Genomic DNA, 27,454 nt, shown 5'->3' with positions numbered 1-27,454 from the left:
ATTTCTGAAGCAGACAGCCTGGCTTGTTTTGCTATGTGAGAAAAATCCAACATCAGATCATGGGTGCACCTAAACTGTGGGATACTCTTCTGCAGCTCCCAGTTCCAAATGCACACCCTGGCAACATCCTGACTACACATCAGAAAATCTGGTTTGGCACCATTCTCCTATGCATTTTGAACCTCAGCAGCAGAAACTCAAGCGAACAGACGAAGTGCAACGTGTGCCATCCAGCAGATCAGGATTGTGGTGCCTGGTCTGCAGGAGAGAATCAGCAATTGCTCAGTGCTGGCTTATGCTTCCTACAAGCACTCCACATTTTAGCAATATTAATGAGACACTTTCTGCTCTGGTTTATAAAGTCATTTTTAAATTATTATTTCTTTCTTTTTTTCCCTTAAATAAAATTTATTAAAAGAGGAGGGGCAGACCCTATGGTTAGGCAAGTAACCAAGGACTGAGAGATGTCTCTTAATTTCCTTTGTGTTGTCAGAAAAGCAGCATCATACACTAACCACTCCCACTCCAAAACAACCATATCATGGCTATGTTTACACTGGTTTTGTAACACTCATCAAAAAGTGAGCCTGGTCTTGAGGCCAAATGACAAGGCAGAGACTGAAACTACTCTTTTATTCTCAAGTCACTTCTTTCCATTTGAACTAGTCCATCAGGGTCTAAAAGCCTCATTTCAAGTCGCTGCATCGCAGATGAGCTAATAAGACAAATACTCAAATGAGTTTATGCAGAAAATACTAAAGAAACTGGATTCTATCAAAAGTTTCAGAGTATCTTCAACTAGAGAAGTACAGAGATATCATACAGAAAACTTCTGAAAATTCTGTTTTAAGTGAGAATGAAAATTAGCAGGGAAGACTGCGTGCTCTGTGAAATAACAATCTCGGGCAACTTACTAACTTTAAATGATTTAAGAAGCTAAAAAAAAGAAAAAAAAGAAAACATAGTAGTTGACTACAAATATAAACTCATCCAAACCACAACTTTAAAAGGCAAGAATTTGAGCAGAAACAGGTAAGTAATGTTTTCACAGATGACACTGCATTAAGAAAACTATTTAAAAATGTTCAAGAAAAATTTTAATGAAAATTAATGAAGATACAGAAGATGTGACTCTTCTCTATATGAACATGTGAAGTGCAGCTCATTTAGACTAACAACACAATTGCTAGCAGCGGGTAAACATCAGGGAGGAAAAGCTTAGGATCCAGTTGGCATAAGAACAAATAGACTAGCCATGATTAACTTTGGGCTGAAAATGAGAAGGAAGGGTTTTAACTGACAAAGCAGTGAGGCTATGAAACATCCTTCCACCAGACGCTGTCAAGGCAAAAAAAAACCTACCTAATTTTAGGATAAAGGTAGGTCACTTCATAAAAGGGATTACATACTGTGGTTGATGTTCAAAGAGCTACCCACTGTTCATAATTCCCACAGAACTTCAGGACAACATACACAAATCCACTTTTTCAGGATGCGCACACTACTCCTTAAAAATGTATGTGCAGGCACTGTTTCCTCAAGAGCTGACGGGGTAAAGACAATTTTTTGACTCTATTATTTTTTAAAAAATATTTTTATTTTCATAGTGACCTTCTTCATTTCCTTTAAGGCCAATAGTTTTGAAAAGACACTATCTTCTGCCTTCAAACTGAATACAAGATATGTAATGTTCATTAGTTGAGCAGAAGGAATTAATTGTAGCATCACGAACATTTTGTCAAAAAACCCATCCTTTCCATCTAACTGTCTCACCAGTCATTTATACGTGTGATTGTGCCATACTCCAAACAGGTATTGCACAGTTCTTTTTGTATTTTGAAGGTAGTTATTAAAAACGCAATGAGAAGGCAGTTCTTGAGCCCTCTACATAAGTTTCATAAAAGACACACCCAAGGTTGCCAACACTGCTTTGCCAGGACAATCTAATCAGAGCTACATTTAAAAGTGAAAAAAAAAAAAAAATCAGGTAAATTATTTTCAGTAAATTGTGCACAAAGTTTGAGTGGGACAGTGGTCTGCAGACAGGATGCATGTAGAGCGAGTTCAGGCATTTTGAGACCATGCTAGTCATCAAAAACAGACTTTTTTTATTTTATTTTTTTTGTAAGACTAAATGTGCTAAAATTCTGCATGTTACAGTTTCAACTGAATTTAATCTATTTGGATGAAACCAAATAGGTAACAGTTCTCTCCACTGAAGAAAATAAAAACTTTTGCTCTGATTTAAAGGGGACCTGTCTCTCTGCTCAGTCTACCACATCTCTCAGGCTACCACATCTCTCTAGCTTGTTGCAACACCCCTGATCTCACATAATCCACAATGTAAAAACAGAGATGGCAACAGATGGCTATGCAGAGAAGCATGATGTGGTCAAACTGACCAGTGCAACTCTTACAACTGCTAAAAAGCTTTTTATGGGGTTCATTTGGGCCTGACCAATCTTCACACGTTATTTTGGTTTAGCTGTGTAAACACCAGGCCATTTGTTCCAAGTTTCTTCTTTTTCCACACTAGCACAATACATCGCTATTCCTTTTTTTCTTTCTGCTGCACTGAAATGCATTTAAACATGTATTTATTTGTGGTACAGACTGTTTGCTAGAACCAGGGTTCTCGGATAATAATTCTTGATTTGGCAGTCCTTTCCAGCATCTCGTTTCTGCCTGACATAACACATAAAGGTTTTTTCCCCACTGGAAATATGTTGGTGTTTCACTTCTGTTTGTGAAAAGTGGGAAGACTGAAGATTTCCCCCACTAAGCATGCCGAAAGGGTAACCCTGACAGAGTTCAAAGTAAAACTTGTGACATTTCTCATTAGGAGCAGAGTTGCCACTGAGTCAAGCAGAGGGTGCCGCGGGCAGATCCAGAGGGCAGAGCCAGAATCTGAGGGTGCAATTTCATGATGGGCTTAAGTCCTGTTGGCCCTGAAGGAGCCCTGCCCGTCACTTCACCATTCTCTGCATGCCCAGGCGCTGCCCTCTGCCTGCACCCACACTCTGGCCAAAAATGCCCTGCTCACACCCTGGGGCTGGCAGGAAGCCAGTCAGACCATTCCTTTTGGTGGTGGCTCAGGCTTGGATTAGAAGAGCTCACTTCTCTAGAGAGCTCCCATCTCCTTCTCTGCTTCTGCAAACTCAACCAGCTGGAACCGGCCAGCAAAGTGTCACAGACACCTGAAAAACCTCCAGTAGAGTCCAAACCAAACCCACTCCTCACCCAGATGCACTACAAGGCAGGTCACCACACTGGGCCAGGGGCCATACTCCCAGTCTACCTGAGGGTGAGAAGGCTGCGAGCAGCCCAGGCACTGCCGCACACCCAGGCAACCCAGGTCCTGCACACCTGCAGCCCTCCTTGCCAGCAGGCAGGGAATGCAAAGCCAACCCCAATGGTGTAGGTGAATGAAAATAAGCCAGGTCTTAAAGGAGGGAATGGTTAAAATGTCTTTTTTAAAGAAGAGAGGGGGGAAAAAAAGATTGCAGCAGAAAAAAATGTTTATCTGTCAGGAAATACAAGTGCTGTCTTCAGAAAAGCAAAATCATTATTGCAAGTAAACAGATTCATTAATAACATGCAGAGGAGGATTACAATGCCTTCCTTGTCATTAAAATGCTTTGAAACTATACTTCTGTAAGATATGCTAATGATATTCAGCTTTTGTATTACACAGCAGAAGCTATGCTCTGGGTAGAATTTGGCGCACTGTGTTACACGGGAGTTCAGGTTATTAGTTCACATTGACTATAAACATGTTTAAAATGCACACAAAACTGGTCATACCATACAGAAAACAGACATAAGGGTGATGAACTGGTCCACATCAAGCAACACACTCCCTTTCCACCCAGGGACTCCCTTTTATGAGAGAGTCCTATCTTTGGCATACTTTTCTCCAAAATAAAAAGTTTGCTTGAATACTGAAAGTCTAATCAATTTTTTTTCCTTATCTCCTCATCTGAATACTAAAAAACAGCATTATTAGAAATAAACTATCAGTTTATATTTACCTTTTTACCATATAGTTCAAGGAGTTTTATTTCAGTGAAATTAAGTTCTGGCATATTTTTACCAATTTACCCAAATCCTTATTAAAAATACCAAAATTCAGGCTCCAAAACCCACTGGAATTGGTACAATCAAATCTGTATGTGATTTATCAGCTTCACTGTCACAGTAACTAACTCAGTGCATTTCTCTGCTTGGTTCTCTATGTAAGCTGTCAGAAGAAGTCACTCTATCAAACAGAAATATAACACTATTTTTATTGCTTATCTCTTTTGCCTTGGGTTACATCAGTAAGTCATATTCCTCTGTCAACTTGACAAGTCTTTTTGGTGTTGACCTTAAAAGGACACAGTTGTGACAACTTTGGGGGTTTTTTTCTGTTAATAGTTCTCAGCTGAATACTTGTTCTTGATAGTCCAGGTCTGGCACTGTGTCGTCCTGTGAGTAGACTGTGCACAAAGCTTTGGACATTCAGTCCAATAGTATCTTCCAGACTTTATTGCAAGATGCACTGGAAAAGTCAGAAGTAGATATTATTCCGGTAAAGCCATGATTAATTACAAGCGGTCTTCTAGATTTGGTCTTATTTTCTTAATGCTCCGTCATTAATTAATATAAATATACATCCTTATTTCCACAGTCTTTGCTCAGAATATTAACTCTCATCCCTGGACTCAATCCCCCCTGGCATTTTCTCTTGTGTTACATAAATTACTGTGGCTGACTCTCATTGAATTCCAGAATCTGAAGATCAGGATCAAAAATCTGCTCAGGATTTTAAATTAAGGAAGGAAGAATATACTATGAACTACATAGTATCAACTTGTCTTAATACAATACTCCAGGTAGGGGATATTTGGAAAATACAAAAAATATTTAGGTACTTTGAAAACAGCACCTAGTATTTTTGCCATCCATCACCCATCAGCAGCACATTACTGATTTAATGAAATAACACGATTTTGTGCCAAATACCTCAAAAAGTAAAAACAAACAAGTACATGGCATGTTTCAAATTCATTGCACTATTTGCACTAGCAGTCACTTACATGAATATGGACTTTAGTCACAGTAATTTATACATCACTAGTTTTAATTGTGATTTAAATTGACAGGCCAAAAACATCAACATACACATACAATGAGGTTAAAAGAAATTATTTATGTTTTCACTGTATTTCTGAAAAGTGAAAATTCAGAAAATAATTATTAAAATATGTCAGCTGTCACTATGTGTAGTTTTTTTATCAAAGGATGTAGTCTTCCTTTAGATAATGACTTGTATACGTCGTATCTATATGCACTTAATTAAACAGTTACAGGGCTCAACATCATCTTCTGTATTTACATGTGGTTTTACGTTGACATATATTACAGATTTCATCCCCTGTGTTCTATTTACTAGATAAGAAAGCTTTTTTATGGTTTATGAAAGCTGGAATTATATTAAGAATCATTAAAAATCTCTTTAAAGTATTGCTTATCAATTCAGTGATGACCAAGGTGTGCAAGAAAGAAAAAAAGAAGAGGTTTACAAATCTGTTTTGTATTTAAAACTAATTTAAACAAAGAATTACACATGAGTTGTTCAGTGTACAGTTGTTCATCCAATTGTTTTGGTTTATCACATTGTAGAGGTAACAAATTTCATCATCTCACGCTCTGTTTTCCTACATGGAACAGAAAAATAAAGTAAAGTTTCTGTTGCCTTTTTTTTTCTTTTTTCAGTTTCTGGTAATTTTAGTTTTGAAAATGAGAGTCACTAAGCAGAATGTAAAATGGAGAAAATAGTGTCACTGCATCAGCATAGGAAGTCTCTGGCAAAAGTTGATTTAATCACTTTCACAAACTGGTTCCAGGTGTTTAGCCATTTCCACCAGGATTGTTGTGTGACATTACTTAAAACTTGGGCAGCAAATAGGTAAATATACACAGTCAAGCAGTACGTAAAGCTGTGTAGACTTAGACCATAACACAGATCAAAATCTGAAAGTCCTGGTTTTTAAAGGTAAATATCTAAGTATTTTTTTAAATACAGGTTTCTCTATTTTAAAGAAAAACTTTATTCTCTTAAGCATTAATTATTGTGTACCTTTTTTATTCATATTAGATTAGTTAAGAGTCCAGCAACTGTTTTAATATATACTGTAGTAGTTTCATAGGATAGAAATATGCCTTAATATGCTATACATTAAAAATCAAACCACATACATGATGCTACCAGTTTCGCTATGCTCCTGCAAGTATCTGCAACATCAGACTATTATCCATGAGATGATCACAGAAGAGAAAAAACTAACTGGCAGAAGTCTCAATGGGCTTAAACCAGAACAAAAAAAATTGTACTTAATTTGGGAGCTGAAAGTCTGTCTGCAGTTTGGCACATACAGCACATCACACCATGTAATTTTATAAAAATCAAATAACTTTGCAAATCACTTAAAATGTTTCCTTTCTCAGTGGTTTTAATCATGTTTGAAAGGAGAGAAAAAAATTACAGGATGAAATGAAAGCAAAATGTAATGATCTAGGACCGTAATTCTCCTGAATGAACATTCCTAAATTTTTGGATCATGGACCACTGTCAAACTTCAAACATAATAGGGAACTACTATGCGGCCTTCACATCGAACTTTTAATTAAAATCTCTAAATGGATGATATGATACTGCAGATCAGTATCATACCATGATTATATGTGCCTGCATTCCACAATCTGGAAACAAATATATTAAAGGATTAATTTTCCAAAAGGGAATGCTAGTGTCTGGGCTTCTTGGAATACTTGTTTTATATGTCGAGATACTACACAGTATCTTAGCATGCAAATATCTGAAGACCTCCATTTCATGAGTTTTAAACAGTACAAGTGAAAAATACCAGTTTAAGACAGGATTTTTAATGAACTATCCTGGTATCTACTTCTCAATCTAGCCTGTTGCGATTTGGAGTTCTTTCCATGCAAACTGACCATGCTCACATCCTCCTTATAATAACGTACCCAGAAGGTGTGGACAACAAAGTGATTTCCAAAGATGTCCCAGAAAGGGCCAGTCTATGAACAGCAAAAGTTGTACTTGCTTCAGGTCAGGCTTACCACTACAGAATGCAGAACAGAATTTTGGAGTTTATGTACACACAACTATTATTTGTAATATACAGTATTAGCATAAATATCCAATATACAGTTACGGTATAAAAAAATTATGTTTCATGTATATGTGCATATATGTACATATAAAAGCGTTCAGAAGGAAGGGCAAAGAAAAAAAAAAAGACTATATCTATTCTAAAGGCTTTATCTAAGTTTATTTAAGAAGAAAAAAAAAAAAGAGAGAGGGAGAGAGAAGAGAGAGAGAGGATTATCCTGAAGCTGGAGCGGGACAGCCGTGACTGCTGGTTTTTGCCCAGCACTTGAGTGACAGCGCGGGGAGGAAGAGTGGTTAATCACCGCGTTCTGGGAACCGAGCAGGGAGAGAGGGAGCAACTGCTTTCCGCAACACTTCCTGCGATAAGGCAGCCAGCGCTGGCACACGGACACACACACGCGAGAGGCGGCTGCGCGGCGCTTCATGCGACTGCAAACGTGACCTGCAGCCCTGCAGCCCCGACACACTCACACAGGCTCACTCGGAACTTTCAGCTCTCGCCAAACGCGCTGTTGGGGGTGCCGGGAGCCGGGCGGGAAGGAGAAGCCCCGGTTCCTTCCCTCCCCGCGCAGTCCGGCGGCAGCAGAGCAGCGGGAGCCCGCCCCGCGCCCGCCGGCGCTCGTCGGTGATGTTCATTCGCGACACGGGCCCAGAACTTCAGCGCTGAACAAAAGCTGCCGGACTGACACCGCAGCACAGCCGGGATTCTATGTCTTTTCTTTGCTTTTTTTAAGTGCGATCCCAGCAAAACTGTAGCCGCTCAAAGTCAGCGCGGTACCCACTCCCCGCCCCCTCACAAGGCACTGTTACTAAGCCTTTTAAGACTTCCAGAGAAAGTAAAGGAGGCAGGGGAGGCAGGACAGGCATTAAGGCCAACACGTCCCATATCATCCGATAACTTCCCTTTACATGCCCAGTACAATGCGGGTTTGCTGATCACAGCTTTTCCACTGTACCAGAGCCAAGTGCAGGCAATTACTTACACTTACGTAGACTTTAATAAGAGATAACAGTTATCTCTATTGAAAAAGCACAAGATGGATTTTTTCTTTTTTTTTTTTTTTTTAATTTGTCTTTCATTAATAAACTGGTTAAAAAACACACAAAAGGGTTTCTGTGCGAGGCACTGGCTCCCCCGGCCCTCTGTAGAGCTTCACATCGAGCAGAGCAGCAGGCCTGGATGGAAAAGCACCGGCGGAGACCAGCCGGGTCCCGTAACCCCCCGACACCGGCAGGTCGGGGGTGCCAGCGCGGGGCTGGGTAGGACGGGGCCGGGGGCGGCTGCCCCTCGAGCAGCGGCATGTCCCGTCCCGCGGCGCTCCCGCCGGACTCAAACCACTGGGATCCAGGTAAAAATATACCGTACTGAGCCCTGTTGCCCCCATCAGCCAGGTCCCCCGGCCAAGATAAAGGAAGGAGCAATCTCCGTATTTTCAATGCAAATGAGATGCAGCCCGCAGGCGCTCAGCAAATTGCCAGTGCATTGGGGATGCCCCTTCTCTTTAGCTTTGTTTCCATATGCGCTTAAAGTTGATGAGTGCTGGTCGTGTTTTTCTTCCCACCACCCAAGGACACAGCACAGATATAGCAAGTAGGAAAACTGATGTTCCAGTAGCGCTTATAGACCAGATGGCTGCTGCCAGCATCTTGCCAGTCTTATAAGTACACCTACCAGTGCAGTTTCACTGGTATTTATTCTAAAATTCATGTTGGATAATTGTAACTCAGAGCCACAGTATCTCTGAGCAAAAGGAGAATATACTGCGTTTATGGAGTCATCATCTCTGCATTCACGTTTTAAGCAAAACTATCTGACCCTTACACATTTGAAGGGAAGGATTTCTGCATAGACGGTCTACCTGTGTTCATAAAGCAGGGGCATTTTATATGCTGCAGAATCATTACATGTTAACAAATGAAAGAAGGTTCCATCACCATAGTATGAACTCACCACACGTGTTTAAAACAGATATTAAAAACATGATTCACTGTAATAAAGACATCCCAAACAACTATTTAAAGTGATTCAAAATACAAAATTTGGGGGTGGGGAGGTGATGATACAGTGTACCTACCTCTCGCCACTCTGCCCCCCAAAGAAAATACAAAGTCCAATAATAATAATAATAATAAATAATAATGGCACGTATTTATACTTATTTATACTTTATGTAGAAGTACAGCAGGGTTCTTAAGATTAGGTCTCGCTTTCAGTTTCACTCACCACTGAACTAGTCAGCTTTGCTTTAAAGAGGTGTGGAGTGTTACTTAGGAGTTACAGAAAGTACATCGGCATGTTAAAGAAAGACAGAAAAAAACCCAGAATCGTAACCGATGCAGGGAAATGACGGATAAAACAGAAGTTACAAGTCTTAACATACTGCTCAACAAATCTTTTCCTCCCAAATGCACGACAGACATAGGAACAGGAGCTCTGAATACTTACTAAACTTATGCAGAGAAATAAATGGTTATCTGTTGCGTGACTTACAAAGTCAGAGGAAAAGGAAAGAGCAAACTTTTCATGGAAGCCTTGGATCTATAGGCTGCACATTTACCTCATTCACATCCTCCTCCTTTCACTGCACTTCAATGTGAAGAAGGCAGCCTTAGCAATATTCCTCTTATAAATCCAAAACATCGCAGAGACCACACTGCAGCAACAAATCTGCTTCACATGCATTGACGTACCTCCTCAACATCTGAAAGAAATTCCAGCTTCAGTCAACCCATAAGAGACATGTTGCCTGACTCTACCTTGATGGTATTGTTTATGAAGAAGATGATTTACACACTTGTAATGATTTAAGCAGCTACTTTGCATACATTACAGAGAGAACCTGAAACATGTGACCTGCTTCACAGGGCAGGATTATACCTCTGTTCTTGTTGTGTCATGTGCAACCACATTATTTAGTAGTTAAAGGCAAGTGAGCACTCTGGTATTCCATTGCCCTTGCCATGCATGCAGCGCGAGAGTTTCAGCATGCCTCTGAAACCAAAGGTTAGCCTCCCAACTTCTAAAGATAGACAGTTAAATAAATGATATAATTGTCAAAGGGACTCAGTCAAACCTACCACATGGCTCTGCCCACTCAGGATTATGACGTTTACTGGCAGACCTTTTAGGACAGGAAATCTTTCATGGTGTTAATAAATCTGTAACAATGATCATATTCTTAGGGACCACTCCAATACAAACTTTCATTAGCACTCACACTGCCTCTCATGAAGCACTGAGAATCTATGCATGATTATCATCAGCTTGGAATAAACAATAAGAACTTTAAATCCTTTTTTTTGGTGTTGTTTAAAAAAGTAAGACAAAAGCTTTTCATAAAAATGGAAACTAACATCCGAAGAACGTCTGGGCTCAGCCTGTCAGCTCGCTCCTTCATAATTTTGAGTTGTTTTTATTGATCCATACACTTCTTATGCACAACTTCATTACTGCTTTGATAATTACAAGATAATTAAATACAAGACAGAGCAAGTATCATGCTGGGGAATCATTTAGTGAGTGAACTGTTGTGCTGAAAAGTGGAATTCTTTATGTCACTCACAGCACAGTGATACATCAGTAACAGACGCCACAGGAGCTATTTTGGGGATGAACCAGTGGCTCACCAGAGCCACAGAGGGCAACAGCAAAGCATAAGGTCCAGAATTCAAAGGAAGTCCCACCACATAGGCCTTCAAGCTTTGCAAACATGTAAAGCAAAAGCATGTTCACACTCAGGTTTACATGAACTTCAGAGCAAGTAGAGCATTTGCCATATAAACAAAAAAAGTCAATGTCTGAAATTTTTGATTTAAAAAAATAGAGGAAAACTGGTGGGTTGAGGGGGAGTTATCTTAGCAGCACCAGGAGTGAAGGCACCAAAGCTCTGGTCACAGATTTGCCACTGGCTCACTAACACTGCAGTTATTTAGATTCCTTGTGCCCTGGCTCACCCATCAGTACAATGGGTATAATACTTCATCCTGTCCTTAAGAGGCAATTACTGCTTGTAAAATACTCTGGGAACCTTGATTAAAATGCACAGCAGCTTTGAGATAAGTATTCCCTCTGAAAGAGCAAGCAAGCTGGGTTTTGACAGTGGGAAGTACTACCTGATGGCTGCAAAAGAAAAATAATCATTCTGAATGAGAAGTATGTGCCTGATCTATGCACATCTGTAGGTGGACCCCTCCTGGATTTTACTTTTTTCCTTTTTTCAGTTACTCTGTGTATATTGCAGAGAGGAGCATTGAGAACAGATAATTATAAAGCTTTTGAAAAGCCCTAGTATTTTCACCAGAGGATCACAGTGGGCTGTCTTCAAGAACTCTGATGCAGAACTATATGTAATTAAAAAACATAATTATTTGTAATACTCCTCAAACCCTGTTTTCATTAAGGAGGGAGGGGGGAAAGACAGATCACTTTAAATATGAATGCTTTATGAATAAAGAAAATTTTTTTTAAATTGATGAGCATTCATTTTCCCAGTCACATAAAATAGTTCATGTAAAACATAATTATCAACGTTTTAAACCACATTTTCCCCTTGAAAATAAATAAATAAGCATGCCAAAATCTTTTTTGTTCATTAAGAGCCAGATCCAGCAGAAAACATCTGCAGACTTCTAGACCAAGCAAGCCCTGGAAGGCCATGGGTACTGGCTGCACCTCGTGCCAACCTCAGAAATTTGGCTGGTTCAGAAAGATTTAAACAAAACAAAAAAAGCCCTGCAGCTTTACATGTCTGGGAATTGTGGAACTGCATTAGGTTTATGAATAAAGAACAGGGGTGAGAAAAAAAAACAACTCCTTTTAAAAAGGAGATGCCTCTCTACCTCCTGTCCTCCACCATTCTGCGTGCTAGACAGGGGCTCCTCTTCCTCCCCAGGGACAGCAAGGACATCAGCAGTTGCAGCCCAAAACATGGGGTCCACCTGCATGCCCTGCTGCAGACGGGGTGGGGGATCCAAATCTGGCACTCACCCCAACTTTGCACATCCAATAGGCACCTGAGTATCCAGCTCCCAGCCATGCTCCCAGATGCATGGTAGCTGCCACTGGCAAACCCAAAGGAGCATCCCTGGGATGGCAGCCAGCCTGAGTTGCTCATAGCACACCGTAGGGCCACCACAGAGGGGTAGGTGCTGGTCAGGATGAAGAACCACCCCTGCAAAGGTGGCCAGGGGACACAGTGGTCTCCCCTGAGCCAGCAGCTTCTCCACCCCTATGGGAGGATCGGGCCCTGTGAGCCCAGTATTTCTACCACGGGCTTGAACAGGCTCCAAGATGCAGTGGAGGGAAAGAGCCTCAGCTACCGCAGGCACCCAGCAACACGTATTTAGATTCTGGGCTACCCTGAATATGTGTATGCAAACACCACAGGGGAACTGACGGCATTGGCGAGGCTGCTTGCTGAAATAAAGGAAAAGTTTAGGACGAGGGCCCTGCTGCTGCAGTGGATGACAACTAAAGAACCTGCTGCTAGTGTAGATGACACATTTTTAGACTTTTGATAGAAATAATGGCTTTTTCTGACTAGCTCTTCACTACATCCCTCTTTGGGAAGCTAAGAAACTTCCCACTGATTGAAGTCACACCTTGTCTTCTGCCCCACTCAGAGGACCAGCCTACATTTTGGATCAAGACCCTGCTCATCTTGTGCAGCTAGCCCTGTGCAGGGAAAAGGACGGGGCAGGTATGAAAAGACCAAGTAACAGTATGCCCATGTGTTCTGCTTAAAGCCATCCCAAAAGTCTGGTTTCACAGTGTTCATTTTATAGACACCTTCTTGAGAGGAACAGCAGATGCAGTATGCTGCCTTGGTTAGCAAGATGTGATACACACAGAGATATATACTGGATATATATTAGGAGAGCACAGAGAGACTCTGTGCAATGACCATATAACTGCAGACACTCTGCAGGTGTGTATTTACAATACTATTTATATAGTGCTGAAAGTGCACTACATTAATATACAGTGTGCATGATTCACTGTCATTAGTCCTGCCTTCAAATAATGTGGACCCTAAGATAAATAATATCGCTAGAGCCTCTCCCATACAATACACAGACTTGTTAGTTTAGTTATATATACAAAATTTCCAACTGCAATTAGAGGTTCTTTTTAAATTATAAAACGTTCTTGAAGTGAAACCTTTGTTTGAGTTGAAATGAGCCAGCTGACATAAAAAAAGCAAACTGAGAAGCTAGGAGACTTGTATTTAAAATGCAGAATAAATTGGATATCTTAAATAAATAGCATTAATCTGAACATGCAGTAAAATAAACCATGTATTTTAACAACATTAGATACAAAAAATCATCATATTTATCATTACAGCTTTATATACCTGTTGGATTACTGCTTTCAAAGCCTTAAGAAATGTTCCAGTGTCTTTGAATTCAAATGCACTTTCTTTATGCTAAATCTGTGAAGGTGCTCTTGTGGGAAACACTGAATTTTACATTAATTTTTTTATTAAAAAGAAAAAAGGTTACACAGCCTCAGAAAAAAAATCCCAACTTTGTCCATTCATCCTTTGATTCTGTCTTTCCCTTAGTAAAATTATTGCCAGAAATTAAGCTAATCTTTGCAATGACTTTTTTGTCTTTCGTAAAACCAAGGAGTTTAACTAGCCTGCAGTTCTATCAGCTCTGATGAACAGCTCACCATAAAGATGAAATTCTTGTCATTTTTGTCCATGTCTAACATTTAAGGAGGAAAAAAAATTAAAAGACAATAAAAAACCACTGAAACTGTAAATTCTGGTTATGAAACATCTCAGTAAGACACCAAGATAATGTCTCACAAATCAAAACAGTAGCAGTAGTACCATCTGTAAACTCAGAATTAAGGAGCCAGAGTTTTCCATACAATTGTAAAAAGTGTTTTAAAAAACTTTTTAAAACACTTTGTTCATTCTATAGCATGGGCACTGAAAGCTATAAATAACTGGATCAGTAAGTAAATTCACCATCTACTAGAAGAATGACTCCTGAGGTAACTCAAGAAAGTAAAAGTTGAAGAGCTTGCTGGTAATAGTTAATGGGATAGCCTGACTCCAAAGTCAGAAAGAGCAAAATATCTCCCTTTCATTAAAAGGGTAGGGAGAGAAGCTTTAAAAGGTACACAATTAGTTAGCTTTGCAGTGATTAATTCAACAACTGCAAAGCCAAAAACAACTTTAGGCACTTAACCATGAAACTGTCAGTTCTCTGTGCTTGACGATAAAGCATCCAAAAAGTAAACATTACCTTCTGTGTTTTTTCTATGTGCATATTCCATCATGAGAAGACAATAACCAAAAAATTACCAGGCAAGCTCAGCAGAGGCTTTTTATACCTTATTCCCCCTAACACAGAGGTAACATGTGCCCAGATTCCACTCCTTTCCCTTACTGCCAGCTCTAGTAAGACAGTTCATACTGTTCCCTAAAACCTGACAGAAGGGATTGAAAATCAGATTGAAAATCTCATTCCCAAGGAAGCTACAAACTCATCACAGTAAGGGAGCTTTCAGTATGAGGGGACCCCTATACTAACCAAATCCTATCCACAGACCAACTTTTCCAAGGAAGCAAATGGAAGCTCTGCCCAAGTAAGGAATGCAAAAGTGTATACGTTATCATCTCTTTTAAAGAAACTCCAAAATTGAATAACTATCAAACAAATTGAAAAAGGGCAGGAAGCTGATGAGCAAATTAAAAGAACAAATCAACATATTTCTCTGACCTGCAAACATTTAATTCAAGCACATTCTTCTTCCAAACAAGATGCATATGAGTGTTTTGATGGCTGCTCATAATCAAATGTGTCACTCATAAAATTATAGCATTCGAGGAGGGTACCGAGCAACAGAAAATGGCTTTTGCTACGAGTATGTCACAAGCACATCTTTTAGTTACCTCAGAACTGCACACGACTTCGCTTCATTCCTTCACACTGCCTGCGTGCAGGTTGCTTCACAGAAATATAACTGCAGTAATCTGCTTGACAGTAAACAGTAATCAGTAAACACTATTTACTGAGCAGATACGTGCCCCTGCTATGCACTCAGTTTAGCTATCTCCTCCGTCTCTTCCTTCCACTCTCAATCTCCTCGCTCTCAGAAATTTTAGAAAGGGGGAATAAATAAATACAGGTAGTGAAACAGTGAAATCCCATAGCTAGCAAGGTTTTCCTCTCTGAATGGACAAATTCTTAACTCCACGTAGCTACAGACACTGAAGGATTAGATCCTAACCAGGGAAAACACAGGAAAATGGTAATAAATATCACACGGTAATCCACAGGAACTTTGGTCCCAATGTGATTTTTCTATAGTCCTAAGAAAAAATGGCATTACAACATCCATAATCTCAGCTCATATATCAGAGCACTCTCTCCATTTTCCTTGCCCTTCCTTCTCTCGACTAGTGTATTTTAAAGAAATGTCCAAGAAAATGTACTTTTTCTGCAAAAGTAAAGTCAATGCAGTCCCATTTCAGACTGAAAGAAGCACAGAAACCCAGTGAAAACTATCCCGGACCATCACACTGCACAGAGCTACAGGTGAGGACTGCAGTGTTTATGGCACCATTACTCTGGTCCGGTCACATCTGAAATTCCTTCTGACAAGACAGAGGAAGTTACAGTTTGCTGGAGAGAAAAAATAAATAAATGGTATTCAGATTTAGCGAGAATACTTCATGTCATAGTGGATTTTACAATATCTTAGTTCTCTTTCTATTCAGGCATGTGTCTTTTGGGCATTAAATTCTGAAGACCCAGGAAGGTAAAACTTGCTTAACCATGAGTCTCCTTTCAGCCAATAAAATAAATTCCACAGTTGCTACTTCTTTCTCCTGTGGCTATTTTTTAAGCTCCTTCCCATTGACGACTAGTCGCTGTCACACACCATGACTGAAACAAAAATCTTTTAAAATGCCAGCTTTTCAGATTCTTAATTTTGTCCTATTCAGGTAAAATGTTTTGCTTTAGAAAGTTCAGCAGAGCTACTAGGTCATCTTTGTTAGTAAAGATTTTCACACGCACAAATAAAAATTGAGAAACAACTGAAGGAAAATAAACTAAACAAACCCATTTTAAATGTTCCTTAGATAATGCAGTACCACAACAAATCTCCAAGGAAAGTTAAGCTGAGACTGCCATGAACACCAAATAAATTTGCACCACTGGGATATTTAAGGTCCAATAAATCTTACTTTCCAATGGTTTTAAAACACCAGAAAATAGTTTTGCAGCTCTAGACTCTGTCTGCCTACAAGCTATCAACTCAGATCTGTCATTTGTGAGAAATATTTTCAGAATATACTCATGTTTGTTAAACTACCAAATTATGAAAACCTTTATTAAAAAAAAAAAACAAACCACAAACACACATATATACATACATAAAAACCAACCAAACAAGTTACTTTCTCTTCTCATGAAAATGCTCAAGAAAGTTGGTCAAAAATGCCCATATTTTCAATTCAAATTCTTATTAATTTTCTAACTATGTCATGTTGAAGTCAAAAAATATGAAGCCAACAACTAATTGTGAAAAATTAAAATGCAAAGCCAAAAAATGAATCACAGAAGAGCCAAGGGTTAACATCAACCTAAAAAATTACACCACTGTGCAATTTATCTGATAATATCAAAAATATTAACAATTGCTGAAAAAAATCAGATGGTATAGAAAAACATTTTCTTTACTATGCTGCAACTTTCTGCAGTTTGGCTACATCAAAAGCACATTCTGTGGATGATGAAAGTCACTGCTTCCCATGGCCTCACAAAAATACCCTGATTGCCCATCACATGGCATGCAACCTGGTGAGGGCATTGGAGCCTGCTTCCATAGATATACTTGTGATACTGGGGCTTCAGTCACTCCACTGCTATTTCCAGAAGCCTTTCAGAGAGAAGTTGGTGAGGACAAGATGAAAGCATGGCCATGAAGCCAGTGAGTAGCAGCAGGGCTCAGAAGCAAGTGCACTTCCTAAACCTACTTTTTATTTTCATTCTGCTTTGGGAAATGAACTGTTTTCAAACTGCATTAATCACTGTTAAAGGTGACAGACCAAACTGAGGTCCAGCTGAAGGGCAGCTTCACGGAGTGAAATACTCGACCATCTTGAGTGGGGCAGCAGTTGAGCAAGGTGGAGTCTTAAAAACGTTGTTACTGTGTCCTTTGTCCAGGGAAACAGATGCAAAGTACCAAACTGTAGTAAATGTAACATGAAGCCCCAAAAGTTGCATTTCCCTCTCAGTAAGCTGAAACAGAATTGCGAAGTCTCCCAATGAGGATGGGATCTTACTCTAGATGAAGATCTAGAGCAGAAGTTTTGTCCTTCCAAGTACAGGGAGAGATCAGGGCCATAATCAGAGGGGTTTAATCAATCTTCAGTCATGTCTAAGTTTCTGCGAGGTTGACCGGCAAAGAAGGTTAGATTCACTTTTCCAAAAAGCATTTGCCAAAAGATCAAACCATCCTAAACATTTAAAAAAAAAAAAATCAAGTTATGCTAAGCTTTGTTTTCCTGCTAACTAACTTCATGTCACAAACAACTGAAAGGCAGTGATGCAAAATGCATTCTTGCCTAGATTTGTAAATTTTTCCAGGAGTTGTAACATCCTGCATTTGATGACATCATGAAAGGAGCAAGTAAAAGTTGGTTTTCAATTTGTTCTACTTTTCTCTCATTAGTGTCTGTGTCAGAAGCAGAATAAGAACCCTCATTAAGTCACATTAAATTCTTTAAACTCATTAAGGGCTCAGAGAAAGAACAATACAAACACTGGTGTTTTTGTAAAAAAATTATGCAATACAGATGGACTTCCATTTCCATGTATTTTTAGAATGAACGTATGTGCGCGTAGCAGCCAAAGGGAGGGCGATATGCATGAGTGAGAAACGGACAGAGTAACAGAGACAACGAGGCAGAGCATACTTTACATATGACAGAACGATACCTAGATAAAAGTGGATTATGCAAGATCACTTCTGACCTGATATCGATGAAGCACTTAATGCTTTGTATCCTGAATTGCGGCAGAGCTGGAGTCAGTGCCATACTCCACATTTCTTTTCAACTAATTATTCCTCAGGACTTTTTTTCAGGGAGAAGACAACCTTGAAGGTCACACAGCCAGCTGCAATCAAATGGCAATCAAACTTTTTGTCCACGGACTCCTTTGATTGTGACTGCTGTAGCCTAACATACTATCTGGTTTTAGTTGAAGATACATCTACTAGTCATGCACATGGACTTACACATAAGATACAGGTGTGTGCAGAGTTTCAACAGTCTTGGAGAGTATCTCTGGGTGTGCAAAGGGTGGGTATTTGTTAGAAGATTTATTGTAGCTGAATGACTCAGATATATGCTGTTGATAACTTTCGATCTTACCCCCCATAAGACTGGAAACATAAACTCAATGCCACAAAATTATTTACATTCCTACAGTATGCTCAAATAACTATGACAGGATTAATTTAATCCATCACACTATTATTTTTTTCATGATAGATGCAACATGCAAACAGGAATTCAGCTCTAAAGAAAACTCCAGAACTGAAGAACATAGAAGGAGACTAACTGGATGGCATAAATTTCAGATGTCTGTAGCAGGCCAAAGAAAGAAAACAGTATATCCAGTAGATGGGAAACCTGCGTTACTGTTTTTCTTCCTTCCTACCACTGTCACAGCTAAAAAGAGAGGTGGGATTTTTACTGACAGCCCCCAGACCTGAGCATTTAGAGCTGGGTGCAGGGCAGCGCGGGCAGGCAGCCTTTGCTCAAGAGCTCCCCTCTTCCATTTCTTTAGCAGAGGCAGATATGGTTTACCTGCAAGGCACAAGGCAAGGCTTATCTATTTTCACAAGCTTTTGCCTCAGGTGTTTGGGGTAAGGTTTATTACTCATGTGTGTGCGTGCATGTCCATATCTATTTGTGCAGGAGAAGAAGGTTCAGCAACAATCAACATGTATTGCATTTTTGGTTTTTACTCTGCAACTGCAGCTGGCCTACGTCTGGTGAGTGCATTTGATATGCCTAACAATGAGAACACTAAATAGAAAAGCAAACTACATTCAGGTTAGGAAACTGAAATTGGAGTTATCTTCCTTTCGTTAACTGAATTCATGAAGCAACATTTCATCTGCATAGTAAGTTTTGGATGATGTTTCACATAACTCACAGCATTTGCCTGAAGAGTGGCATGTGAGTAAGTCAAGAAGACTCGTATGTTGGAAACACTGAAAACCTTCCACCCCCAAAGAAAATTGTTTTATCCTAACTCATTTAACTTCCATTAAAACCACATCTGAACATAGGAATTTTAGGCGATACTTAACTTCAGTATCTACTTCAAACTTCTTTTAGATAAATTGAGATTTTGTTTTTAAAATAATCCCTGTAAAGTCACTGGATATCCAAGAGCAGTCTGCAAGGTATTTGGCTAGGCAGATTATGTCTTTTCTTTTTTTAATTAACTACTAGCAAAAATTCCCCTGCTTTTTTATTGGGTTTTTTTTGTGAAACACCAAGCTGTATGTTTAATTTTTTAAGTTTCAGTATGTACTTTAGACTTGCGGACTTTGCAAAGTAGGTCAGGAATACCCAACGGATACACATTTGAAGGCTACAGATAGCAGAACACACCATTTACGGCTTTGTATATACACATATATACACATTCTATATAATATAGGTAGATAGATTCAATGATTTAAACACATTACATCTATACCGTGTGTTTCAAGAACATTCAGATATTTACACTGTTAGATCACCACTCATTTTAGACCTACACTAGTGCCAGCTGCCAAAAAAAGGTACACAAATCAAAATATGTTACCTTTGTTCAAACAATACTGCTGTTCATTATAGAATAGAAACTGTCATGCTTAATCTTCCAGGAACTAAGAACTGGTACATTCTTGGATCAGAGGTGGCTTGAAATGGTTTGAGGCAAAACTGAAGAACACCGTTTAAGTAAATCTTGTTGAGAAACATACGCGCATTGATGATTTTTAACATCATCTTTTACAGACTCTTTTTTACAGATATATCAGTAAACAAAAAATGCTGGAATATTTTCAAAATACAGAGATGAACACATCAGCGATTTTTCTGTAACATTTTTGCAATATCAAACTATACATTCCCTCCTGCATTGTCAACCTTGTTAAATGTAGGGAGGGATCCAAAAAGGATCTGAGAACAGACACCACAATGAATTAAAATGTAGCTATAAAAATTACATGTTGACTTTGACAATACCCCAAAACCAAATTTTTCCTTGGGCATTCTCAGTATTATCTAAGTACTCCAATGCCTACTGTGGGCACTAAGCTACAGGTTGAGATTTTCATTTTCCGTAAGAAATGAAAAAATTGCCAAAAGCAGCATTTAAAAATATGTCTACAGCATGATATAGAGAAATACAGGAAAAAAAATGGCAGAAATACCTTAAATTCTTGATAGTTGGACCTTTTTTAACTCATGTTTTAACCTGGGAAAATTCTTAATTAAAAATAAGTACACTTCTTATTGAGGAAAATGTGTTTTACAGCATTACGACTCTGGGACTTCTTCGGATTTTTAAGACTACAAAGGAAGTATTTTACAATTTCATCTTTAACAACACAAATTATACAGTATTCATCAGGCAGACACAATCTTACTTACAGACAGACACAGACACATATAACTCTGCAGAGGCCAATACTGCAGCTTTTACTGAATCCAAAAGACCCCCTGACATCAGTGAGTATTTTTCAAGAATGAGAATTGCAGGATCAGGCCCCAAAAGTGCTTATGAAGATGAGATGTTACTTCAACAGATTGAATGTTAGATTAAATATAAAGATTGAGGCAAGACAAGTCTGGGGTTTAAACCCTAGGGAGGATTGACATTTAAAGTGTTGCCACTGAATTATAGCTCTCCACATTGGGTGGGGTAACCTCCTACTGGGTGGAGTGTCTCCCCTAAAGGAAGGGAAAACTGGCACAAGCCAACTCAGTCTTTGAACAATTTCCCTACTTGCCAAGTTATGAAGTCGTCCTGACGTCAACTTCGTCAAGAAAGTCTATTGCCCAACTCTGTCTTTTACAGTAGAAAGTTTGCCTGTGTTTAAAACCCAGCAGACGCAGAAGAGAAATTAAGGAAATGATCCAGAAAACCCTAAACAAAACAAAGAAATCAGGAAAGAAAATTGCATAGACTGGATTTTCTTAAGTAAAGTTAATTAAAAAAAAAATCCTTTTGTTAGGTTTTCTTGTTTCTAATATCAACTTAATACAAATAGATATAGATCACTCGAAACTATTACTAAATATGTTTTAAAACCTGGTTTAGCTTTAAGACATGGGGTGGAGAGCACACAGAAAGTGGACACTCCAAAAGATAGGATCTCTCATGTCTTCTGCAATGGGTAGTGAATATCTTCGCAATCAGCGTCACTAACAGGTGTACAATACTCTCATACTAGGAAAATAATATTCATGCCACCAAAAGTATGCTTAACATACTATTCCTCTCTGAATGAAAATAAATTGTTTCTCCAAAAGAAGGAGTCAGGTGCTGGGCGAGAGAAAAGGAATGCTGGGGGGAATCAAATAAAAACAAACAAAAAAAGAAAGGATAAAGCATCTCAAAATGCCCATGGGATTAAAAAAAATAAAAATCAGAAAACAGTTTAAGTTACCGTAACCTGAAATGCACCAGCCATCACAAAGAGCAATTGGAGAAATCCAGCAGAGCTCAGCAGGAAAGATTTTTAATAACAGATTGAAAAACAAGAATAAAAATAACTGCATCAACAGGGCCTTTCTTCCTCAGGCCACAAGCCCGTTTTTACTTGAAATTTAAAAAAATTGCAGTTTGGCCACTAAAACCAATCCAGAACATTATTAAAAGTTAAAAGCTACCAATTACTTCTGTCTGTTCTTTTAAAGCAAAGTTTGGCATTACGTCAGTCGGTTTAAAGAAAACAAGAAAGAGAGAGAGAGAAAGAAGGAGAGAAAGTTTCCTGCTTGTATAAATTAAACCACCAGGGAAGGTGTCTAGCCACTTGTAAAGCATTTATTACAGGTTTTTAAAGGGGTAGTAACATTTTAAAAATTAAATATTTTAAAATAAATTTAAGGGAGAAAAGAAAAGAGGATCTGAGCTTGGAAGGAAAGCAGACTTATGAGAAATTAGACATGCATCAACTGAAGCTAAGAAAGTAAAAATTACTACTAGGACTAAACTTTGCAATTCAAAATAACCCTCATTTCAAGGCAGAAATAATCTTTTTGTAGCTGCTGTACTCACACACATCCACTACAATCATGCAAAAGTTCCACCGAACTTTACAGGATAGAACCAAGTAGGTTCTGTAGAAACGTCCTACGGAAGCGCACTCGTGGCAGCTATGAGATTTAATGGAGAATTTTTTCTCTATAGGTTTACTAAATCCACAGCAGGAGTAAGACTCCTCAGTTAATGCACTAGGACCATAATAAAAAAAAATTGATAGAAGGATTAGTAAGCTCTACCAAATTTTAGATGTATTTTTCACCAGTGGTGTTATTATTAAATTTTAAAGAACCACTTTAAAGGTACTAGAAAACAAGAATCAGATAGCACAGAACATGAAAAAAACATAATGGCTATTAAAAAAAGTTTCTTACACACAGGTGCGCCGGTTCACCTAAATCACAGTCTTCTAAACCCCGTGATGCCAAATCAGAGACTCCTCTGACTCCAGACAACACATCAAGTGGAGTGGCGTTCAGTTGTGCAACGCTTTTGGTGTGTGACAAAATGTCCACTGGGGACTTAAATCTAGACCAGGGTAGCTATTCTCTCATTGCTCTGTGTTACGTTTGAGCCTTGGTCTGCATGACAAGAAGTCAGAATAATATGCCAGCGCTTCTCTCCCCTCCCCATGCTCCTCTGCCCCAGCAGCGTTTCTTACGTTCTGGGCACGTATACAACTGGCGAAGGAGCCACGTTCTGGAAGGCCCTTTATTGATTAGGTGCAAAACAGCATCGAGAAATGAATAATAAGCATAATCTGAAAAATGTAGCTGCGTGTCTTGCCCTTGTAAACATTTACTATTTAATGGTGTAATTGTACTTTAATCCTTCACATCATCTGATATAACTCATTGTGTTTTTCTTTTAATTAGCAAACAGACAATCCAAAAAAAGCAAAGCCCAGAGAGTTTGTATGTGCCGAAAAACTGAAGTGAAAACAGTTTTAAAATAATCAAATATTCTCTCTTTGGATGCAGGCTTATCTTTTTAAAGTCAAAAGAGAACTTCATTGGCACAGGCTAGGAAAAAGAACTCCATAATTCATGACAATACCAAAAAAAAAGTTCTTCTCCTTCTCCAGGAGGACTGGAAAGGGCACTTTTATTTATCTTCTGGACAGACAAAAATAATAGAACCTAGACCAGATATGCTGTAATTAATGTATCCAAAGGTCAACAGGCAATGGTATTTATACAATAGATGGGTGCAGACTACGCTGGTTATAGTATTAATCACGAGTATTTGAAAATAGCATTGTTTTCTTCCTAGGTAAGAACTTGAGAAAGTTTCAGAAAGAAAAGAAACTTTTTTCTCTCTCTCTCATACCTGCCTGCTGTTATTTTTAACCAATTGTTCTTTAACTCGTGAGATGTAATATTTGGGAGAAATATACCTGAGTTTACAGTCACCCAAGACTGCCAAAACCAGACTCACACTACCTCACTAGTTGTGTTGAGGAAACTAAATTAAGCAAGGGCAAATACCAACTGGAAAGTTGTCAGTTTATTGAATGAATGGCTTCATTTTACACACCAGTTAGAATACCTTAATCAGAATATATTTCTGTTCAAGGCCAATACTTTTACTACCAGGTGGCAGTTTGTTTTAACTGAAACTGTATTAAATTTGTAATTTATTTCCACTTGAGTTTCACCTAACAAAAAGGGTTGTCAGATTCCCAGCCTATCGTGTTCAAAAATATTTAACCATAAACTTTCTCACAATGTTACATTTGGTGTTACCCACAAACCTTTATTAAAGCGATACTGCCAGTGTGGCTGCAGTTAAGATCTGAGAATGTTTCTATTAAGTGTATTACATTAAAATATCGTCAAGCATTTGTAAGAGACATAAATATTCATACACATACGCCCCCCCCAATCTTAGAAGGAAAGTTCCACATAAAAAGAAAAATTTAAATACATACCAAAAGTTGCCTGTTTGTAATTACAATTTTGGGTTTTTCCTAAATGTCTTTGCTAATTTTTTAACTCTTTCACACTGTAATGTAAAATAGTTTTATTTCAAAGCAACTGCCTGATAAAGTGCTAAAAGAGCTAATTCGCATGAACAGAAAGTAATTAGTCATTGTTTGCACAATGCTTTGAAAATATAAACCCCGATGTTTCAACTAGCATTAAAATATAATGATTGGAATACACAGATTTGACAGGCAACAATTCCATCTCACAGACACTTGAGCCCACACACAAGAATTAGTATCATGCTGTTATTAATGAACTATCACGATATGTGAATAATAACCTTCTTTACACTCAGCCAGACCATACATGATAATAGTATGCATTATGAAAGTTTAGTACAAATGCTAGACAAGACATTACAGAAAATAATCCTGCTAGGGTTTCGTCAAATATTACTGAATTTACCACTGATAAAAATGTAAGTCAACCCACAAAGCTACCATATAAATTATACTAAAACTGCATTAAAAATATAAGAGGATAACCTGGCTGCATCGTGTTTGATGCCTAAAGAAGTTTCAGATCTCTGAAGTTGTCATTTACATTTTTTCCTTTATTAACATTACTATGAAATAAAGAAAAAAAAAAAAGCCATACTCTCTCAGGCAAAGACTGCCCAGTCTGTTTTAGAGAATCACAGGCAAAACATGTAAACTTAATAGCTGATGCAACTTTGCCTTTTACTTACTTTGTTGTGACTACGTATATGCAAAGTTTCAAACAGATAAAGTTTCAAACCTGATAATCGGACAGAACAGGGTGAATTATGGACTCTTCTCATATCTAATCTCCCTTGATTTTAAAAAGGTGAAGCAGACTTCTGTTGTCACAGTCTAAGGATAAACTCGTATATAGGCACTGATGCACTACTGATTTTATGTGGCAAACCTCAGGTAGGTATACATTATTCAAGAGGAAAAAAGAAAAATACTTTTTTTCCTCTTTACAGAGAAAGGTTCCACCTGTTTGGTTTCACCATGTTATTAACAAACTTTCATTCAGTGGTTAAAAAAGAAAAAAAAAATCTTTCAAAGTGTTGATATCATTTCCAGACAGTCTTGTCAGCATCACAACTTACAGGAAATAGTTGATGTTCTCAAACAAGCCCTGTATTTACTCATAGACCCAGAGTACTTAAAAAAAAAAAAATCCTCACTCTTTTGGAGGGTTTTATTTAAATGTCACTCTGGTGGAATATCTGAGAGAGCTGTCTAACCTAACACACAGATTGTGAACATGAGGCAAACACAGGCTGCAGTTCAGAAGACTACTGTAACTTTTATTCTCATTTTGTCCACGTCAGGAACTGGCTCTTACCACTACTTTCCTTTGCTGCCCCTTGCATTTTTAACTCTGGCAGTCTTCTCTAAATGTTCAACTTTTCCCAAAACTAACAGGAAAGTTAACAAGATGCCACCAACATCCATAGGATTCAGTTGTGGAGTGGAAGACGACTGCCTGAATGGCAAAGAAGTTTGATGGTTCCTCGAGAGACTTTATGGAACTCGATTAAATAAAACCTGAAGCGTATTAAATTATTGTCTGTTTCCATCAACATTCAAAATGCGCTGTGTCCTGTAAAAGCAGTGAAGGCAGTATGGTCCGCAAAACAGCTTACACTCTTTTTAGTAGAGAATCTTTTCCCCTCGGAGGAGACTTGTCGCCTCGGTTCCCCAAGGGTGCTGGAGTATCTCGGCTCCTGCTCTGCCAGGCAAGGTGCTCGCACTGGCGGAGAAGTGATGGAAGGGAGACGTCTCTCCACTTCAGCTCATCACTTACTCCCACAGCTCAATCAATGCACTGGATAAGTTTGCCATTTGCAGACAGAAAACACAACCGGTCGTGGAAAAAAAAAGATAAAGGAGACTAGCGGGCCCCACGAGAACCCGCGTAGGAGTGCCGGTGTCTGAGCACCGAGATTTGCAGCAAGGGAGGCAGATAAACAAAACCCCCGAAATGTCAAGTCCCCCTGGGGAGCCACTCGCGTCCCAGGGAAGCGCGGCGGCGGCAGCACCCGGACCCGACCCTGCGCGGCTCCGGCCCCGCGGCAGCCCACCACAGCCCGGTCCGGGCCACCCCGGCTGCCCCGGCCGCGGAGCGCCCACCGCCGCGCTGCCCCTCCATTCATTCCTCCCTTCGCAAAGCCACACGCGGGCGAGTGCAGCAGGAGCAGCCCCCGGGCCGGGGGGGCAGGGGGTGAGACGCTCCACCAAGTTGTGGCAGGCAGGGAGAGCTGGGCGCGGGGACGCAGCGCTGGGAGCGGGGCTTCGCCTTTAAGAGGGAAAAGTTTTACGTCTCTCTGAGCTCTGATTTCAAAAAAAAAAAAAAAAAAAAAAAAACCTAAACCAAAACACCGAAAAAAAATCATCACCACCATGTCGCCTGTTCCGTCGGTGTGACCGGGAGGGACCCCGAGCCCCCCTCCCGGTGCAGCACCGCTCCGCACCCGGCCTCTCCCGGTGTGTCTCCGGGCACGAAGATGGAAAAGGGGAAGGGAGCGGGGGGGAGGAAAAAAAAAAAAGAAAAAAAGAAAAAAAGTTTTTCCCAAACTTACTACTGTTCATGATGGTGTCTCTGTGCCCCGCTTGTCATGATCCCCACTAAAACTTCCAGCAGCGGCAGGAGAGGCAGGACTGTGCGACTGCAGCCCATCGGATGCGAACCCTCTGTGCTCGTCTTCTACTTCCACCCCCCGCGTCTCCCTTCCCCTCCCCCCGAGCACCCCGGTGCCGGGGAACTGGCGGCCGCGGAGATAAGGCGCGGAGCGGCGCGGAGGGGAGGGCAGAGCAGAGCCGCATCAGCCCCGCGGCCGCGGCCGCCGCTCTCCTCCCCGCCTCCGGGCCGGGGGGCTGCTCCCCCTGCCCGCCGCCGCTGCTGAACTTGACCCTCCCGACTCCAGCGGGGCTACCGCCGTTTTGAAGTCGCCAATTTCCAGCCATCACACATGGCTTTGACCCACCGGCGGGGGGAACGGGGGGCGCGGGGGGGG

At 39.8% G+C, this 27,454-nt stretch overlaps 1 protein-coding gene across 3 annotated transcripts in view; it reads right to left on the bottom strand.

The window, feature by feature from the left end:
- TRPS1 (transcriptional repressor GATA binding 1) overlaps positions 1–27,110 on the bottom strand; it is a 211,438-nt gene extending 184,328 nt beyond the window's left edge. For 2 of the 3 annotated variants that reach the window (XM_027645623.1, XM_027645626.1), the window contains exon 1: positions 27,020–27,110. The gene's annotated coding sequence lies outside the window, so the exon portion shown is untranslated. The remainder of the gene's footprint in view (positions 1–27,019) is intronic. The other variant, XM_027645628.1, reaches the window with a different exon arrangement.
- Between the last annotated feature and the right edge of the window lie 344 nt (positions 27,111–27,454).

The sequence above is a fragment of the Corapipo altera genome, unplaced genomic scaffold (genome assembly GCF_003945725.1).
Source record: "Corapipo altera isolate COAL_440 unplaced genomic scaffold, ASM394572v1 51, whole genome shotgun sequence".
Taxonomy (NCBI): Eukaryota; Metazoa; Chordata; class Aves; order Passeriformes; family Pipridae; genus Corapipo; species Corapipo altera.
The sequence above is the reverse complement of the archived record's forward strand: the minus strand, read 5'-3'. Positions and strand labels throughout refer to the sequence as shown.